Below are 13,307 nucleotides of genomic sequence, written 5' to 3'. Positions count from 1 at the left end.
TGTCATATAGTTACAGGAAATATTAGAGTACTCTTGGATTAATAGGACTCTATTACTCAGATCAAAAAAAACTATATACTTCGATGAAATATTTTATTTTTCAATGAAGTATATGTATTCTGTGAGATATAAATTAACACCAAATATACCGAATTTCCCATTTTACTCGTTCCAATTCAATATATACTCAAAACAACTACAATATTCCAAGAATATCTTGATTCTTGATTTAAGATTACTTTTTTTTCCGTGTAGCGCTCTCCGATTCACCGAGTCGAAGAATTTACTTAAATCCATATAGGCTGTATAGATTCTTGATTGTTGTTCACGGGCCTTCTCTTGTAGCTGTCGCAGTGTAAAAATTAGGGTAGACGGTAGTGGTAGTGGAACAATTAAAATCTCTGCTATTTCTGAGAACTAAACCTAACAATTTAGTTGTGTTGGTGATGAACTCAAAATGTGTGTTAAATTTCACATTGTGTTGGAAAGTTATACCCAAGTAAACAGTTTCAGACTTGCGTTCAATGATTTCCGATTCACTCATTTTCTCACGTAAGTGGCGATTTAATGCCCCATTAAAATTTAAAACTGTAATTTTCAATGAAGCAATACATATTTAATGACTTTCCCACAACTGGGCGCTAGCTGAATGAATATGATACTTTTATTAGTAGTGTTTGGTGAACTTTCAATCCGTAAAGCTGCATTCACAATTCACTTCGTGGTTCGAAGTGCACTTCGGCATGGAAGTTAAGCAGATGGCGTTCTCTGTTACCATTCCTAAGGAAATTCAAGTCCAGTTACGAATGGTAACAGAGAACGCCATCTGCGTAACTTCCGTGCCGAAGTGCACTTCTGCCCGCAAAATGAATACAGCTTAACTCTTTGAAAATCATTATATCAAAGAGTAACAGTAGCTTCTCTTTGATTATATATTATCAATAGGTTAATTTCTAGTAGGTCCAAGCCCTACGGCGCCAACGATTGGCAATATAGCGTAGCTAAAATGCGCCTGCGCGAAGATTGATCACCAACAAAGGACTTGAACGTGTGTGTTCTGCGCATAGACCTAATATCAAATTCATATAAGTCTATGGCTATGCGCGCGTCATCCGCTCTCCGTTCCCGCCAGCGGTGTCGCAGACCGCCCAGAGTCCAGACCGGCGAACGGCCATACCAGTCCAATCCAACGAGGATGGTTGAAGTTAACTGCAGTTATTGTTGGTTCTTGTGCTTCGAAATAATCCTAAAATTATCGTTACTTCTCAGTTTTTTATAATGTTGTGCATTGAGTAGTACCTTTGTGCATTGTTCATAGCGGTCGAGAACGAGTTAACCCCTAACTTTGAGGTATGTAGTAATTACGAATTGTCTACTTTTTAGCGTTCTACAACGTATTTTTTTAAGGAATGGGATTGGCACATATCCTCTATTTGGCTGCAAAATGGTACTGGAGTTGATAAATTCGATATGTACTAGGATATGGAATATGATGACTGATCTGCAATGTGTAGGAAGAATTAAGTGACAAGAGGTCCAGGGTACACGCAAGTTTTTTTTTTATTCATTGAAACTTTTATTAAGGATCAAACAACTGATTTGTCTCTTGGTTTAATTAAATCGTCACCAAAATTTGAAACGTTCTTATGCAACACTAACGCTATAAATTTTCTTTTACATAATGATATAATATTTATTTAGCAGTATAGGTCTATACAACTAATATAGGAATTATAATTTGGGGTATCGAATATTATACTAATTAATAAATAACATTGTATTCATATTTTAAATTAAGTCTATAGGTTTGTTAGTAGAGTGGTTCACAATGGTTCTCAACTGTACAGATCTGATAGATCTTCCCCACGCTTAAAATGGAATTTTGCTTACTATGTACAGTTCACAATCTCTACGAACAAACCTTATAATTGGAAAATTAGTGGCATGCAGACAATTATTCTGAAAAAAGTACCTCCTCTTCGAGTCCTGCTCAAAGAGGTACTTTTTTTTAGTACTAGCACAGCTGTCTAATTGTTTCGGAACATAAATTCTATTGAATTTAGGGCTACAAAATTTCCTTGAAGTGATGCATTCCCTCTCATATTGGCAATAATAATGAGGTTCATTCTTTGAAATCTACAAGTTGTTACAATATTAATATCTGAATAATAAACCTAAGGAAATTTACTGAAAGTAAAGCCTATTTGTGAAGGCATTCAATAACCTGACACAATATAGAAGTATAAAGTTCATTATCATATTATCAATAAAAATGAAATGCCAAATGGACCGAACTAGTTTTTGAGTTTTTTTATTGAATGAACAATCAGAGACACGACGTATATTGTATATCCCGATAAGAAAAAAATATAGGACAGGAATAGGTGAAAATAACATGATCGGTTGAATGCAGAATTATATTTAGTCCAAAATTTGTGCTTTTCAAGAGACACTTGTTTTTTTAATAAATCGAGATCTGATTGATCTTTTTTGAAAATTCTTTCATTTTAAACTTCCGTTTGAATATCATAATTGATTTTTTAGTCTTGAAATTTGCCAAAGAAAAAATTCGAGAAAAATTTGGACATACACTAGTTTTGCATTGCTGAACTATTTTATGTCCACAATTATGAAAATAAAATACTTATTGGCAAGTGTTTTCTTTCTGCAAACTTGTCTCATTCTCTCTTGATTATTTGTATTTGAATATACTATTTTGCTTGCAACTCATTGGGCATTGTGGGGTTGAAGTGCAGTAATCATATTTGAAAAATAACTTATAGACTTAATAATTGGCCAAAATCAATAATACTTTCTTGGAAAAACCGAGAGGAACATTTTCTGAGATCATACAAAACAAATTTCGTTCAGAATCTGACAAAAATGAAACACAATTCTTCGAATAAAACATGGAATTCAACAGAAAAATAGTGGAGAAATTATTTTGAAATGACACAGTCTTCTATTTATTATCTTCTTCCTGTTGATCTTGCTGGGTAGTAAATGGAACATTTCTCAAATAATCGTGAAAAGCTTCAGTAATGACATCTTTGAGGTATGAGAAGCTGGCACCCCCAAATGCAAATTTTGAAACAAACATTTCGTTTATCCATCGTAGGTCCATGTTTGTCCACCTTTTTTTTCATTGTCCAGGAAACGTTTGAGAGATATGGAAAAAGAAGTTGTTTCGGTGCATTTCCGGAGCAGCTCACCCAAATTGTGGAAACGTGTTTTTTATAGTGAAGATCGTTTGTCCACACAATTATTTCATTCGTGGAATGAAACAGAACCATAGACATCAATCTTCACTCCTTTTTCCATCTCTCAAACGGTGCTTGGACAAATGAAAAAAAAAAATGGACAAACACGGACCTACGATGGACAAACGATTCTGAAATTTTGGTTGAAAAACTTTCATTTATTGTAGCCAACTTCACACTTTCCAAAATTTTCTAGAATTGATTTCTTTAGATCTGTGGGTGGACAAATTAAAAACATTGGGTGGAAAAAATTGGATTAACGTTGGACAAACAATTTTGACCATAAAAAACACGTTTTCGCAATTTGGGTGAACTCAGAAAATGCTCCGACACAACTTCTTTTTCCATATCTCTCGAACGGTGCCTGTATAAATGAAAAATAAGGTGGACAAACATCAGCCTACGATGGGCAAACGACCCTGAAATTTTGGTTCAAAAGTTTTCATTTGTATGTACCATTAAAAATTCGTTTATGCAATTTGAGATTGTTGCTCAAAATATGCACCGAAAGAAGTTTTTTCCTCATATCTTCCAAACAGTGCCTGTATAAAAAAAAAAGGTTGACAAACATGAGCGTGCGATGGACAAACGACCCTAAAATTGCTGTTTCAAAATTCGCATTTTGGGCTGCCAGCTCCACACAGCATCTTTGGCATATAGGAACTGTACATGTTCATATTTTTTTTTGTTAGCAAAAAATTTGTCGAATAAAGAGGTACGAGAACAATACTGTTGATACTCCCGATTGATAAAGATTTTCTATCTCATTGCGTTAAATTTAGCCTTTTGAAGTGGTCATCTTCATATCCATATTTATATCATGTATAATAAATTTTTGGATCATTTAACCACAAAGAAAAAAAAGTTTAAATAGTCGAGTGTTTCTTCTGACATACAGGATGTTCCTAAATTCATGCTACAAAATTGAGGAGGTGATTGCTCGTATGAAATTAAGATGGGTTTTTTCTATAACAAAACTTCCTCAGCCCACTCCTTTCCGAGATATCACCCCTAAAAAGTGGTGACTAAAATTCAGTTTTCATTTTTTTTCTAAAATTCCAGTTAAGCTAGAAACTCGAAATTCTGTAATTTTTGTGGTTAATTATGCAGAGTAGATAGAACGGTGCTGGGTCGGTGAAAAAAATCGTACTCACCAATTCCGGGTCCCAGATTACGAAAATGAAAACGAGAAATCTGCAATTCTCTTAGTTTTCCCAAAAAAAAAAAAATGGGAAAGTTTCGCTCTGGAAGGTATGGTTATATACAGGGTGTGGCGTAATGAATGGATAATATGGAGCCTGCGGGTAGAGGACTCTATAAGCAAAACGGAAAATTTGAGTTAGATCTTTTTTTATGAAAAACTACTCAAGCGCCCCAGAAATAATAATCTACATTCGATAGCGTCCAGGAACACTATCCAAAAAACATTTTGAAAAAATTCCTTCATTTGGAGTTTTGCCTTCAAAACGAGTGGCGAAGGCTGTGATTTTCTTGAATTTTCGAAAATCTCCAATACCTCGAAAACCAAGGGACTTTTACTAAACATAAAATATATTTTTCTGAACCGCCATAAGGTCCTCTACCCGCAGGCACCATATTATCCATTTATTACGCCACACCCTGTATATAACCATACCTTCCAGAGCGAAACTTTCCCATTTTTTTTTTTGGGAAAACTAAGAGAATTGCAGATTTCTCGTTTTCATTTTCGTAATCTGGGACCCGGAATTGGTGAGTACGATTTTTTTCACCGACCCAGCACCGTTCTATCTACTCTGCATAATTAACCACAAAAATTACAGAATTTCAGCTTGTTTTCAAAAATGCTTTGATTTCGTTGAAAACGTTGACTTTATTCATTGTTTACATCCGTATGAATTGTCGTAACCGCCATGATATACGACCCACGAAGTGTCATAGGTCGCACAGTATGCAACGTTGTCAAGTCTCGAATCAGGTTGTCAGTGGATTCCTTTCGATCTGTTGAGATAAGGAAAGCCCATCTTTGTTTGCTTTTCTAATATATAAATGAATTTATTGTAGTTATCAGGTATTACTGAATAGCTTGATAATGAAACATTTTAGATATAGGGAACTCGGAAAAGAGCTCATTTATTTTATACAAACGAATTGAACCATAAATAATAATTTAAATAATTATATATTGGAAAAGCAATCCAGCAAAGACTACTAGGAGGTTTGGGCCACCTTTGCCAGGAAAGGATTATTGGGAATGCAAAGAAGAGAAAGGCAGTTAGGATAATTGGGATTGGGGAAAATGAAAATAAAAATTATTCAGTCTATATAAATAAAATAGCAAACATAACAGTTATTCTTTGTATGAATAAAGTAACGAACCTAATTGAAATGCCCTTTGAATAAATAAAAATAAATCAATTCTAAAAACATGTAAAAAACTTAATAAATCAATTCTATTAAAAAGGAAGGAAAAAGAGGAAGATTCAGAATCAACATTACTCAAATAATAAATTTAATATATATTTTAGATATTTCCGGAATGGAACAATACACACGAATAAAATAAGAGTCGTGAAAATTGACGGTTCAATCATCACCAGAAGTTAAAGTGTTCATTGGATACGCGTACGCTATATATTTAAAAATTCGTGAAATCTTTGAACCCTATTGAACAATTTTTCGAATCTATACTCGGCCAGATAAAAAGGAAAATATTCTGACCGTCTCCCGTACCTCGGGATGTGATCCCGGATATCCCTCCAGAAACGCTCCACATTCTGGGTGTTAGCCCCTGTTTCAGGGTCAACGAAATTCATGAAGTGGTTGACCGTGAGGTGCTGGTAGCACATGACCCTCCTCTCGATCCCTCCAAAAATTCATTGCCCGTCAATAATCCGACCTCTATAATATTTTCTTTTGCCAAATTTGGCTTCGTCTATCTCAACAATTTTGCCCGGTCCCCCTAAACGGTCATTATGTTGACTCGCGTTGACCAATCCATCCCTAATTCAAAATCTTCCTGCTTGGTATCAACTAGCCAATATGCAACAAACTTGCATATTTCCGCAACGGATTTTGGGGAGCCAGAAAAAAAAGAATTATTTTTAACGTATTTGAAATATCCACATTTTCGTCTTTTCCGTCTATTCGGAACCGCGATAGTATTATTACACATAAATTTGGAATTTGCAGGATAATATGCGCAAGGTGTATTGCATTTTGGGCAGTCCATCTCATTCGCCAAATCAATCACACCATGCTCTTTCAAAAACTCTTGCATACATTCTTTCAACAAATGAATAAAATCTGAACGAGAGAGAAGACATCCCGTGCACGCTATTTTGATGGAAAAAAGAGGGAAGGTAAAGGACGAAAGGAGAACTAAAATTTGAAACTTGTACTTACCGTACACGGACGAACAGAAAGGTATTGGGGGACTTGGGCTTGGACTTATATAGCAAATTGAATCAAATGATTTGCAAAGTCCTTTACGTAAGAGAGGGCGCGAAATAGTGCAACCCTATTTTACTAATTTCCTCCGATTCAACTACACATATGTAATATTGGCAACGTTGGTCAGTTTTCAACGTTTGACAGTTCGTACGTTGAAATATCATGGCGGCAATGACGATTCATACGGATGTAAACATTATATAAAATCATCGTTTTCGACGAAATGATTTTTTGACTGGAAATGCTTGAGATTACCTCAATCGAACGAACTAACGAGTATTGATTAAGGAAAAACAAGCTATTATTATCACTAACCTCACGTTCAAGAAGGAAACTTTCCCATTTTTTTTTGGAAAACTTAGACCCAGTACTTTCAAGTGCGAATAAATAAATTTATTCGATAGATAAGTCTTATTCATAGAATAAGTGAAAATGCTGTCTTTTCATTTTCAGATAGTGTTATTCATCGAATAAATCTGTCATTGAAACTCGTTAATAAGATTTTATTTGTCATAGATCGAATATCGGTACGTCATTAATGGTTGAATTTTTTAGATTCTTACTATACTTCATTCAACTTTATTTTAGCAGTCGGTTGGCCATGGAAATTTGACACATTTCACTCTGTATAGTACGAAAATGTGGGGTTATGAAGCTTGTCAAAACATTTTTGGGTTTTAAATCAACGCTATGTTGCCCGTTCTACGTAAAAGTTTCTGTTATTACGTATTTTATCACAATGTCGAATCTCTTCGGAAAATATGTGACGAACATAATTGAAGTTTATACAAACTGATTGACGACATACCAAATCCAGTTATTTGCATGGAAAATACAAGAGATCAGTATAATATCATAATATGCACTAGCTTGAGGAGAGTTAATGTTCGTTATCTTCTTTGGCTTACATCATTTGTAGATTTCAAAAATATTAACCCGAAGATGAAATGCATATGATGCAGTGGTTGGGAATGGGTATCTCCCGAAGGAATTAACAGATAATTACAAGAATGTTAAATTCTTCAACAAAAATCATCTTGCATCAATATGAGTAAAAGGAATTGAAGGAAGTTTCAAGTTAAGATGCAACTTCACCGTTGAAAAAAATTTCACATGAATAAACAAGTAACAGGGCAATTTGCGCGTATTTGTGGCTATTCATCTTAATACATTGATGTAATTATAATAATTAGGTATTCAACAAGTCAAATGAAGAATAGAAAAATCAATTTTCGGAAACCTATTCTACGATGACGCTTATCGAAAATCCTGTAGTAAACTTTCCGCATTCAAACATAAAATTCCCAAATGCCACCACTTTTTGTGGGTCTCTCAATAAAAGGAAATTCTTTGTCATACTCTTCATTCACAATCTTTCTGATTGTGGAAATATTCAGCTGAAATATAAGTCTTTTAGATTCAGATGAAACATTATATAAATTTTCTTACATTGAATATGTTCGCTATCGTCTGACGTATTGTGGATTTTAGAATATCAGGGTATAACTATTTGAATGAGCGGACCTGAATTCTAAATAGCACTTCCTGAAACCCTGTCTCTTTTTTCAATCACTTTCAGCATTTTCGAATTTTCGTAATAAAAATTGATATTAGATGTGGCAACGGCGTTATGACATTAACGACATTTCATGAGTGCCAACCTAACTTCGTTCTAGTTACAAAAACTTGAGAAAATTATTTCATGGCCAACCGACTGCTAAAATATATTTGAATGAAGTATATATGGTTATTGTTTGTGTGATTTTCACGAAATATTTGCTTTCTAGTTGTAATTATGACAATTTCTGCATTGCGGTGTCCTATTTTACATTAATCAGTGAAAAGTAGTATACCGTGCTTTCATAGAATTGTTATTCGTCAAATAATTTCATCTGAAAGTACCGAAATAAGGTATCCTTCAGATAGGAAATTATTTGACAGATACTTATTGACAGTGAGTAAAATTTATTCGAACGTGAAAGTACCGGGCCTAAGAGAATTGCAGACTTCTCGTTTTCATTTTCGTAATCTGGGACACGAAATTGGTGAGTACGATTTTTTCACCGATCTAGCACCGTTTTATCTACTCTGCATAATTACCATTGGAAAATTAATGACATGCAGACAATTACATATTAAATTCTGAAAAAAGTACCTCCCCTTCGAGTCCTGCTTGAAGAGGTACTTTTTTCTAGTACTAGCACAGCTGTCTAATTGTTTCGGAACGCATTCTATTGAATTTAGGGCTACAAAATTTCCTGGAAGTGATGCATTCCTTCTTATATTAGTAATTATAATGAGGTTCGTTCTTTGAAATCTACAAGTTGTTACAATAATAATATCTGAATAATAAACCTAAGGAAATACAGTTAAAGTAAAGCCTTTGTGCGAAGACATTCAATAACTTGACACAATATGGAATCATGAAGATCATTATCATATTATCAATGAAAATGATCTGCCAAATAGACCCAAACAGTTTTTGAGTTTTTTTGTTGAATGAACAATTAGAGACGACGTATACTAGGTATGTGTATCTTGAGTCAAAAAAATATAGGACAGAAATATGTTAAAATAACATGATCGGTTGAATCCAGAACTATATTTAGTCCAAAATTTGTACTCTTCAAGAAACACTTTTTTTTTTAATATGTCAAGAGCTGAATGTTCTTTTTATGAAATTCTTTCATTTCAAAGTTTCTCTGAACATCATAATTGATTTTTAGGCTTGAAATTTAATAAAGAAGAAATTCGAGAAAAATTTGGACATAGGAACTCTGTTTGGACATACACTAGTTTTGCATTGCTGAACTATTTTTTGTCCACAATAATTAACATAAAATAATCTTGAGTCAAAAAAATATAGGACAGAAATATGTTAAAATAACATGATCGGTTGAATCCAGAACTATATTTAGTCCAAAATTTGTACTCTTCAAGAAACACTTTTTTTAATATGTCAAGAGCTGAATGTTCTTTTCCTGAAATTCTTTCATTTCAAAGTTTCTCTGAACATCATAATTGATTTTTAGGCTTGAAATTTAATAAAGAAGAAATTCGAGAAAAATTTGGACATAGGAACTCTGTTTGGACATACACTAGTTTTGCATTGCTGAACTATTTTTTGTCCACAATAATTAACATAAAATAATTTTTGGCAATTTTTTTCTTTCTGCAAACTTGTCTCTTTTGATCTTAAAAATAAGGCAGAGTTGTGCCATTGTGGCAATGGTCGCATAATGATTTTAGGTACAAAGAACGACAGATTGAAATCTGTGTTAAAAATTTGAGGTACAATATTCGACACACAATATGGAACGTTGTCAAGTCTCCAATCAGGTTGTCAGTGGATTCCTTTCGAACTGGTGAGATAGGAAAAGCCCATCTTTGTTTGCTTTTCTAATATACAGGGTATTTCCTAATTGAATGTCAATATTTATGAGGGTGATTTTTGGGCCCATTTTAAGAAGAAATCTTTATATGAACATATGTGCTAAACGTCTTACCTTTTGAGATACAGGGTGGTATTATTTAGACAGTCAGTGGCACGCTACTGACCGTATTCAACTATGAGCAAATTTAATTTCTTGAATTTTTTACTCCGACTCATGGGTTTCATCTAAAAAAATAAAATCTACGTATGTCTCTGCATGGTGATATTGTCATATGTATGTATTAGGGATATTTTTATGATTAGGCAGAGAAACGATTTTAATTTTTTCAAGCGGAAACCGTGAATTGGATTGAAAGAAGTCAAGTGATCAACTTTGGTAAGAAATGATTGGAAATTTCAAAAATAATTTTTATTTCAGGAAAAATCTGTGGCGTACCATCAATGTCTACCAAATAGACAAATAGTCAAATTAAGTACGAACGCCACTGGTGGAAATTAAGAAAAAAGTGATATGTACATTAAAAAATCCCTCTTGATTTATAGTATACATGTATGACAAATTTCATTGAAATATTTGAAGTGGTATTGTAGATATTGTTAATGAATGAGTTATTTTTAAAAACTTTACCACCCCGTATCTCAAAAGGTAGGACGTTTGGGACATATGTTCATATAAAGTTTTTTTCTTAAAATGGGCCCAAAAATCACCCCCATAAATAATGACACTCAATTAGAAAACACCCTGTATAAATGAATTTATTGTAGTATCGGGTATTACTGAATAGCTTGATAATGAAACATTTTATGTATAGGGAACTTGGAAAAGACATTTTGTGCTAACGAATTGAACTATAAAAAATAAATATATATTGGAAAAGCCATCCAACAAAGACCACGATTAGGTTTGGGTCACCCTTGCCAGGAAAGGATTATTGGGAGTGCAAGGCAAATAAAGTTAGGATAATTGGAATTGGGGAAGATGAAAATAAAAATTATTCTGTCATTATAAATGAACAACAATTATTCTTTGTATAAATAAAGTAACGAACGAAATTGAAATTCTCTGTGAAAAAATAAAAATAAATCGATTCTCTAAACTTATGGAAAACTAAACAAATCAATTCTGTTTAAAAAACAGGTGAAAAGAGGAAGATTCAGAAACAAAATTACTTTAAGAATAAATTTAGTGCATATATACATATTTAAAATATTTCGGAGTTTTGAACTCCGGGATGTGATCCCGGATGTCCCTCCAGAAATGCTTCACATTCTCGGTGTGATCCCCTGTTTCAGGGTCAACGAAATTAATGGAGTGGTTGACCGTGAGGTGCTGATAGCCTTCATGACTTAGACAGTCATAGGCTCTCGAGCAGTCAGAAATAATGGTCTTATCTGTTAACAAGAGCGGATCCAGGATTTTTTTCTGGGGGGGGCACAACGGGCAGACGAGCAAAAAAATCAGCAGTAACTGTGAGAAATGAACTTCACTTTTATTTTTAAGAGTTCAAGTATGTATAGAAAGATCCGTCCGTCTGGGGGGGGCACGTGCCCCCGTGCCCCCCCCTAAATCCGCCCTTGTCTGTTAAGACTCATTCACTGGTCAGCTCCACAGCCCCAATAAAGTCTCGACTCCGATCTGCAACCGGAATCATGAATACTTTGTCGGAGCCCCTCCCGATCCCTCCAAAAATCCATTGCCCGTCCATTATATTTTAATTTGCCAAATTTGGCTTCGTTAATTTCTACAATTTTGCTCGGTCCCCCTAAACGTTCATTATGTTGAGTCGCGCAAACTAAACATACTTCCCTGCAAAACATGGACCAGTCTACCACTGTGTGTGCTGACCAATCCATCTCTAATTCTAAGTCTTCCTGCTTTGTATTTACTAGCCAATATGCAACAAACTCGCATATTTCCGCAACAGATTTTGGAGAGCCAAAAAAAAGAATCATTTTTAACGTATTTGAAAAATCCACATTTTTGTCTTTTCCGTCTATTCGGAACCGCGATAGTATTATTACACATACAGTCCCTGGCCATATTATTAGACGCACCATCAATTCGATGCAAAATCTCAAATAAATACGCTTTAAAATTGATTTTTGAATATTGAATTATTAAATTGAACATATATGTTCAATACACATATATATTCTTCATATGTCAATGGTTTCCACGAATAATACATCATATTTAATGAAGAATATTAATTTATTTATGTTTCAACACATTTGGAAATCAAATTCTAATATTTTGTTGAGCCACCTCTTGCCGCTATGAGAGCTTCAATTCTTAGCGGCATACTATCAATGCAAGATTGTACATTTTGCTGCATTTGTGGATGATGATTCCATACGTGGATTATTTTTTCCAAGAGCTGTGTTCTGGATGTGATCACATCTTTAGCCACTTCTCTCTTCATTAGCTCCCACACATTTTCTATGGGATTCATGTCGGGGCTATTGCCCGGCCAATCGAACAAAGGGATATTTTGTTCACGTAAATAGGTTTTTACAGAACGGGCTGTGTGGCAGGGTGCCCCATCTTGCATAAAAACAAATGGTTCGTCATTGGGGAACCAGTCTGCGACTTGTGGCAGCAACAGATTTTGTAAGACTTCTTTGTACTGGTCTTGTCTCATTATGCCTTTCACCACGTACAAACGTCCTGTGCCTTTTCCGCTGATCACTGACCAGACCATCACTTTCGTAGGGTGTTTAACAGTCTGGATGAGGCAGTCGGGATGAAATTTTTCTCCATGGCGACGACGTACGAACTGAGCTTTGTTCTCCAATATTTCAAAGGTGCTTTCATCGCTGAAGCAGACCTACCAAAAACACGAAAGAGAATGAAAATATTAATAATCAATGCCGTCTCTTCATTATTTAATCGTAGATGATTAATTAAATATTAAATTACCGTTCTCCAGAAGTCCAGATCTTTTTCTCTCCACTGTTTGGCCCAATTCAGACGCCTTGCTTTCATTGCTGTTGTTAATTTTGGTTTCTTGGCAGGTCGGTAGGCTTTGAAATCCAAATCCTTCAATTTTCTGCGTACAGTACGCTCAGAAGCATTCACATTAGCATCTTTTAGTTTGGTTCTGATGATATTTGTGGATGCAAATCTGTTTTGCAGACAAATTTTCTTCAGGCATCGTTCTGACCTTGGAGTAAAAATTGGCTTTCTTCCACATTTTTTTTTCCTTTTCGGGGCTAATCCT

At 34.5% G+C, this 13,307-nt stretch overlaps 1 long non-coding RNA gene across 1 annotated transcript; it reads left to right on the top strand.

The window, feature by feature from the left end:
- Window positions 1-1,144: 1,144 nt before the first annotated feature.
- On the top strand, window positions 1,145-2,253 carry LOC123315187. Its single transcript, XR_006537926.1, has 2 exons — window positions 1,145-1,350; window positions 1,408-2,253. It is a non-coding gene; the product is annotated as an uncharacterized LOC123315187 (long non-coding RNA).
- The last annotated feature ends 11,054 nt before the right edge of the window (window positions 2,254-13,307 follow it).

Source organism: Coccinella septempunctata, chromosome 1, assembly GCF_907165205.1.
Source record: "Coccinella septempunctata chromosome 1, icCocSept1.1, whole genome shotgun sequence".
Classification (NCBI taxonomy): Eukaryota; Metazoa; Arthropoda; class Insecta; order Coleoptera; family Coccinellidae; genus Coccinella; species Coccinella septempunctata.
Note: the sequence above shows the minus strand (reverse complement) of the source record. Positions and strands in the feature narration are given on the sequence as shown.